At 44.7% G+C, this 7,901-nt stretch overlaps 1 long non-coding RNA gene across 1 annotated transcript; it reads right to left on the bottom strand.

Annotated features, from left to right (window-relative positions):
* Positions 1–2,215: 2,215 nt before the first annotated feature.
* On the bottom strand, positions 2,216–4,539 carry LOC148183977 (uncharacterized). The gene is made up of 4 exons (XR_015772957.1): positions 4,435–4,539; positions 4,134–4,245; positions 2,489–2,643; positions 2,216–2,330 (listed from the first exon to the last, which is right to left on the bottom strand). It is a non-coding gene; the product is annotated as an uncharacterized LOC148183977 (long non-coding RNA).
* Between the last annotated feature and the right edge of the window lie 3,362 nt (positions 4,540–7,901).

The raw sequence follows: 7,901 nt of genomic DNA, 5'->3' as shown, positions 1-7,901 counted from the left end.
AGCAAGTGACACTCAGATGCTGAAGGACTCCAGAGGGCAGGAGAGTGCCCTCACCTGTTTCTGACTCAATACATAAACCTACAATTAAAAAAAACCCAAAGCAGTAGGCTCTGGTCTCCTCAGCCCCAGCACAGGCCTGCACCCTGAGGTAGAACATGCAGCAGACTATTGTGTTAATTTTTTTTTTTTAAGGTCCAGGCTTCCACCACAGAAAACCTGGTGAGTCACTCTGTCCAGGACCAGTAAAAATACAGCTCTTGCTCCAGGCTTGGTTTATTTACAGCACCAGGAGCAGTTATGTGAGCAAGGCAGGTCTCTGCCTGCTGGGCATGCAAGTCCCTCCAGCAAGAATGAATACGTGTGACCATCAAAGCTGTGCTTAGCAGTCAGGAGCACTGTCCTGCAGCATTCCTGCTGAGGCACACTCAGCTGAAACACTCAAGCTGTGGCACGGGGGAGTTGGGTTACACAGGGGAGCAGGCTGACTCTTTCCTAGCTGAGCATCTGCTGTGCCACAGCACAGGCAGAGAGAGTTGTCTGGGGGCTCCCTCTGACATGCTTCTGTGGAGGTAATGCTTGCTGAGAGTGCTGGAGTGTGCATCTGCTTCTCCTGGGAGGGGAGAGAGGGTGTGTTGTTAACAACCTTAATGAGATGGAATGTTTTACTCGGGAAAAAGTGCATACACTTGGCAATAAAATGGAGCTTTGACCAGACAGCTGTGACTTAAATCAACCAGCTTGAAGCCCACACTGCAGAGGGATGGGTGCTGTACCATAATGCTAAGGTATAAAAGCTTTTCTGTTGGTGGTGGTGGCTTTCATTACTTGGCTTCAAACAAGTGACTCAGGTAGGACACTGAAATTAACCACGGTTATTAAATATTTGGGGGAAATGAGTGTCATTCTCCAGCCAATAACAGCCTTCTGCTCCTGGGCTATCCAGCTGTGTCTTTAGCACTGTGCATGGCTTAGTGTGTACCACCAGGCACAGCACTGCCTCAAGCAACACTTGAATGCATCCTGATATTACTGAGGGTCAACAGGATCAGTGCTTTGGGAAGGCTGAGATGGTTTAAGACAAATATGGATGTTATTAGGTGTTTATTTAAAAGTGAAGGGCAGAGGAAAGAATGGAGATGGTGAATGCTGTTTTCTCTGCTCTACTACCCAGGGGGGATGTGCTATGCTCTGCTTTTGCTTACTGTCAATCCCACCAGTGTAAGAAAGGCAGCGGCTGGGAAACCTGAACTGGGAAAACAGGAGTAGCACGCAGATCCTGCCTCCACCGAGTGTGGCTGATGTGGCTTGCACCCCGCGTCTGTAGCACACACCTCCTTTGCTTTCCATTTATGCAGTAAGTGCTGTGCAGCAGAGGGTGTTGTGTCTTTTAGGAGTGTAGGGATGTGTGTTTTTTGTCTCCAGTGTGGTGTGCACTTGGGGCATGCCAGGGGTTTGTGTCCCACATGTACATCACGAGTGGTTTGTGCTGTGCAAGAAGCAGTACCAGTCATGGGTGCCACTGCATTCCCCCCAAAGCTGCCCTGCAGCCTGCCCCAACACTGCCCAGCATGGCTGTTGTCATGGCCAGCTGCAGCTGTCTGGGGATGAAGTGCCCTGTTGGGGTGCCAGTCAGTCTGGCTGCTGTGCAACAGGATTCTGCCTGCAGTCCCCTGGGTTTTCAAGGCTGTAAGGGTTTTCTGTGTCCCACTCCCCCTCACAGCACAGCCCTGGCTCTGTGTGAGCTGAAGCCTTGTCAAGAGTGGCCTAACACTCCCCCTGCACACAGGAGCAGGTGTCTGTGGCTGCAAGAGGCACACATAAGAGACAGCCCCGCAGGTGAAGGTGCATGGCAGACTGCTCTCATGCAAGCACCTCCACAGCAGCAGGAGAGATGCTGAAGGTGCAGGGGCTTGTCCAGCTGGGGTGGGACACAATTGTAGCTCCTGGAGCAAAGGCTCTTTCTGCTCTTCCTCCTCAGGGAAGCACATCTGCAAAAAATCTAAACCCAAGGCAAGGTTATTAATAGAGGCATTTTTCATTGCAACAACCTGGGTTTATAACTCTAAGGGAGGGTCAGTCTGCCAGCCTGCTAGGGGAGAGGTCTTACAAGCATCTACACTAGACAGTGAGCCAAAAACTCAGTAAAGCTTGGGCTCTGGAGATGTTTTTTACTGTTTACCCTGTTTTCAGTTGCCCTAAACACAGAGGAACAGTGCAGGGAGTCATTAAGTGTTTGTTTTCAGCCCACTCACCTTAGGGCCCCAACTCTTGATTTATACCACCTCATCAGCTGGACCACAGTTGTTCTCTGGTTCTGCATTTTTACTTACCTGAAAGAAAACCATATGTACATCATATCATGCAGACAGTTAGAATTATTTATTTTTGATTTACAAAGCAGTTCCTTCAATCTGTTGCTAACAATGTGTCCATAAAATACACTTTAACAACAAATAGATGAAGCAGGGACAAGGGGTGCTGTACATACCTCACAGCCAGACAAACCCCATGGTAGCAATTTCCTTCAAAGGTCTTCCACTGTTTCACCATCCACCAGAAAAGGCTGATTCAGGCTGTTGGCCACGTGCAGAGGGGATTTCTTCAGCAAATTTCTTGCACAGAGCCTGTGGGCTCAGCTGCTGCCTGAAACAAGAAACACACAATAGAATAGCTGCAAAGATTTGACCCAACAGCTGCTTCATCTTCTGCACTGATTTAAAGCACCAGAGCCCTTTCTCAACCTGGCAATAAAGTCAGGCATCTATATATTTTTTTAACATGTACATAAATGATGTATCTATAGATATGTGTGTGTATTTATACACACACACACACACACACAGAGCTACATGTAAGTACATAAATATTTGCATATGTGTACATATATATTTATATCTATACAAGGGGGAAGATGGACCTATACTTGACTAAAAAAGACACTTGGGGCAGCCAATTAACAGTCAAGACTTTATTATCCAGTTCAGTATGGGGTGCTATCCTGTGCACCTCACCGGCACACCTAGTAAATTAAAATGCAACCTTTTCAAGTTTTAGCCTGTGTGACAAATGGCACGAGTGCAGCCTAGGGTACAGCAACCGCCTGCCTGCCACTGAGGGCCAGTCAGAAACCCATTTCCACCTCAGCAGCTGAAACTGTGCCTAGTATCTTTCTAAAGCCCCCATGTCACAATTTTTAAACAGTCAACAAAGTGAGGTTGAGGGGGAAGCGACAGCAGGAGTAGGGAAAACTGCATTTCCAGAGATATGATCGTTCCTGAAGTCAGACAAGAGGTTACCAGTCCCTGCTTTGGGATGAGGATTCCAGGTGCCCATGAGGAGATGGCTTCTGTCACTCAGGTGAAACCTGTCATTTCTTCCTGTGGTTTATCCTATTCCAATGTCTTCCTTCCCCTGCCTCAATCTTAGGAACTTAGCTCTTGGTTAAGACGTGAGCATTAGGTCAGCTCCTGTGCATTTATAGCTGAAGTGTATTCAGCACTTACTGAAACAGTTACAGCCCTTTATATATATGTATAAATATGTATAATATTATATTTTTAGATAAATAATATGTCTATTGATATTTGTAGATATACATAAAAAATATAAAAGGTCTTTTATAAAAAGACCTGTACAAAAACATCTGGCATATCTAGGTGACCATCAGACACTGTCCCAACACCTCTGTCACCTGCAAATGGTGTAGAAACTTGTCACCAAAACTAAGGCAACTGAAAGCCCAGGCACAAATAGTGCAGTGTATGGTCACACTCCAGGGCTGTGATGGTCGGCCTGTTCCTTGGAAGTGAAAGCCTAGGGTAAGTTACTCCACAACATATGTTTTTTTCAAGAGAGGAAAGCATTTGCAAAACTTGCAAGATGATTCTATAGCTGTAACAGGAGCTTGTACCATACGTGCTTCTGATGGTGCCTTGTTACCTCATGCTCATGCTATAGAGCCCTCTCTGTTATCTGCAGAAAACTTGGTCTCACTGGGCATTTTCTGCACCACACTTTGCATTCCTCCTCCTTTCCCCAATCGTCCTCTCCCAACAAAGGCTCTTTTTTCCAGGAGAATTAAGGCGCAAATTGTCGTATCTGTTCCAAGGGCAGAGTGTGTTGGGCTTACTTACTCTGTGAGGAGTATTGGCAGTCATGGGACTCCAACAGCTGGATCTGAGCATTTCCTTTAATTGAACAGGTTTGCAGTCTCTGTGCTGAAGCAATTCTCCACATCACACAAGCCTGCATACCAGAATAAAATGAAAATTTAAGAGTGCTGGCTAACAAGACCGAGAAGCTCATTGTTTAAACAAGAGGCTGATTGTCTGGGTGCTCGAGTGCCCCATTCCTCCAACATTAAACCCACACGAGGGACAGCAGCCTAATCCACAGCTTGCTGCCAGGTGGTATAGAAATTAATCTTCTACTTACCAGGGCTATTAGTTGCGGTGTTCATAAAGGTTTGCAACCCAATGAGGCGAGCAACTAAAATTTTCTCCTTGTCAGAGACAGGCATGGCAACGTGGTGATATGAAATGTCAGCCTCCAGGAGCCTCCCCTGTGGTGAGGAGTGTGGAAGGTGTGTACCAGGGAGGGGAAGGGCATCCCAGCACCTTCTGTTTTAACACATGAGCCCCAGGCTGTCCAGCTGCACAGAAAATGTGTTGGAGCATGAGGGATGGACTGGGAAAGCCCAGGCTCACCAAGGACCTGAGCACAGGCCAGCATAACGTGCAGGGCTGAGCCAGTTTGGTGTTCATGAAGACAGGAAATATTTATTTTTTTCCCCTCACATTTAACAACACCAAAACTCCCGTTTCTAGTCTGACAAGCCCCCTGAGAGTACTGCACACACAACACAGAGACCCTCATTAGGTCTCCCAAAAGCTTAGGGACCTGCTTCAGATCTGCTTGCCAGGACATTTCGCTTGTCTTCCAAGCAGGGTGTGAGAAGAGAGGAGGAAGAGAACTCCTGCCCTTTATTAGTCTTCTGCTCCCTTAAAATCCAAGGAGGAAAGGGAAAATACTCAGCTGCAAGCAGGTGATCAAAACAGGAGCCACATAAACATAAACATTTGGAAGGGTAAAGCCTCAGGAGTGTTTAGCATGGTTGCTTCCAGTTTTCATCTGCTCACATTTCACTGCAGACGTAATTCACTGCAAAGCACTGCCAAAGCTTTTCACAACACCAAGGCATGCTGAACTCCATGCAGATGATAATATTTACAAGTACTGCAGCTTTCCCCACATCCTTCCTTAATGTTTTCCCAGCAGCTTGCAGTCCCATCTGGCTTTGGCTGTTCTCACTGCCCTGTCAAAGACTTTCCTTGCCTCATAAGCTCATGGTTGTGCCACAGGGAGGTGGCAGCCTCTTGCTTTGCCTGCGTGGTTGACCAACCCATCTTGCTGTGCAAATGGAAAAGCAAATGGTCAGGGCCAAGTGAAAGTCGGTTCTTTGCCACGTGTTTGTGCATGACTCTGACTTGGTGCCCAGGTATGTCTCTAGGGCATCCCAGGTTATTCCCTATTTCATAGAAATGTTTTGCAAAACAACAGATTTCCCCAAAGAGAAACACCACAGTCCCACTTTGCTCCATATATTCCTCCTGCTTGTGTCCCCACATGGCAACAATAAACAGTTTATGCACCAGCTTCTTCCATGTCTGCTTATCAAATGTTCAGCCAGACCAAATGATTATTTTCCCAGGGTTTAATTTGAAGTTCCAAATTTTTGCAAAGCAAAAGAAGAATTGAAAAAATCTAAAAGACTGTAATGCAGATTTTTAGTGGATCCCATGAATAGCAGCAGAGTAAATGCACAGCTTGGACTTAAAAGAATTTGAATCCAAATTATTTTTGTTCCTCATCTGGCTTACTTTTTAAAACATACAGCCAATAATTCCACAGCCTTTGTAAAACTCCTTTCTATAAATAACAATTTAGCATTGAAAATAAATGTAAAGGGTTAGAGCTATGCACAGAGATTCACTCATCACCCACAAAAGGAGCTTCTGAGTGAGCTGGACACAGGCAGAAAAGTCAGTTTACCAAAAATGTGAAGAACAGAGCAAATAAGGTATTTAATTTATTCTTGTCCCATCCCATACTTTTACTTAATCTGGTATTAATTGCACCTGCAAGCACTGTCCCAGGTGGAGTCCCTAGGCAACACAATCCCAGCAAAGAGCAGAAGGAAATCTGCATCCTTCATCCTTAGCTTTCACTAGACCCAGACTGGCACCACCTGGAATCAAAGCTGGCAAGCCGACCCCAGGGTCCAGGTGGGGTCCTGGTAGTGGGAGCTGCAAGGCTGGCTCTGTTTAGCAAGATGGCTTTATCCCTGACCAGTGCTGGATGGGATAAAGCATTCTCCTTTTCCTCATCCAACTTTGAAGTGCAAGGGTCCAAGAACCAAATCAACAGCCTCAGCTTTCCTGAGCCAGAGCCTCCATCTCAGCACTAACCACTGCTTTAAACCTTACAGAACTAATTCAAGTTCCTGCAGGTGTCAGCTCTCATCCTACCCATGAAGGGGTATGCCTCCACAACAAATGTGTGTTTGAACCCTTCAGCTGACAGCCTTAAAGCTAGTTCCAATTCCACTCATAAACAAAGCTAGAATCAGCAGAATCTAGTCACAATCAGCAAGTGTCTTTCTGGCAAATGATGAGCAGAAATGTGTCTGCTAAAACTGGTCTTTATCTTGTAGCTGCAGATGTTTAAAAGTCCATGAGTTACACTACCTCAGCTACCTCTATTTTTCTGAAACTGCTCTATTTCCCAGGTTTGGTACTAATCCTAAAATCAACAGCAGACAAGGGAGCAGCCTGTGCATGGGACAGCAACTGTCTGCCCTGAAACTGACTGACCAAGACTGGCATAATGTAGCAGACTTAGGACCAGCCTTCATCTGGAGCACCCAGAAAAAACACCACCCTGGGTCCTTACCAAGTGAAAAGAGATAGACAATTGTCCATGACCATTTTTAAAGAATAAAGCAGCATTTAGCAATTCCAACATTAGCTGTAGCTTTTCAAACTTTAGGATGTTTTACTAATGTCTAACTGAAACAAGTGCTTAAATTCCAAGCTTAGTATCATCCCCACACAGCAGCCACAAAAGTGCTGCTCTTTCTATTCCTCTTGGCTGAAGAGATGGGAAATGATGCTCAGCTCTGCTGTCCCATCTCCCTATAATTAATGTGAGCTGTTAATAATGAGGCTTCTCCTTTTCTCAAATCAGACAAGCAAACTTTGAACTCTAAACTTAACCTTAGCAAAAGCAATTAACAAGCATCAATGATTATTTCTTCATAAAAGGATGTATTATATTAAAACAATACCAGTGTTCACACTTATAACTAGACACCTCAAACCTTCTCTTTAAAGCTAATTTGAATTGTTAGTATTACAACACTCAAATTATAGTTACAAACATGCAATTATGTCCCAGAGCATTGCTCAAAGTCTTAATTTACAATAAAGCCAGCACAGACTCCCAATTTGAAACAGCAGTCATCTTAAGAGGGCACCCTTTCCGCCTTGATGAACCACCTTCTAATTGTACTTTCCAATGTTTTTCATCACTATTTTAATAAACATTTACTACCTGAGGTATGATAAGAGAGTCTTTGTAGTAACAGACCATGGAAACGGTGTTGTTTCCATTTGAGAGGGTACCAATATTTCTCTTATATATCTTACTGTAGGTTGGGGCTGTAACATCATTACAATCTGTTTTCTCCTAAAAATGTTTGTTACTCAGCATGAGAAAATCATTCTATTTGATACTGAACTTTCAAGTAAAGTATATTTGTGTTTAATAAACACTGAGAAGTTAAATAAATTGTCTTTCTATGCACCATAAATATAAAAAAATTACAGCCAGGTCCATTGTCT

Source organism: Pseudopodoces humilis, chromosome 7 (genome assembly GCF_049639895.1).
Source record: "Pseudopodoces humilis isolate 2021_Gansu_Grassland_sample_001 chromosome 7, ASM4963989v1, whole genome shotgun sequence".
Classification (NCBI taxonomy): Eukaryota; Metazoa; Chordata; class Aves; order Passeriformes; family Paridae; genus Pseudopodoces; species Pseudopodoces humilis.
Note: the sequence above shows the minus strand (reverse complement) of the source record. Positions and strands in the feature narration are given on the sequence as shown.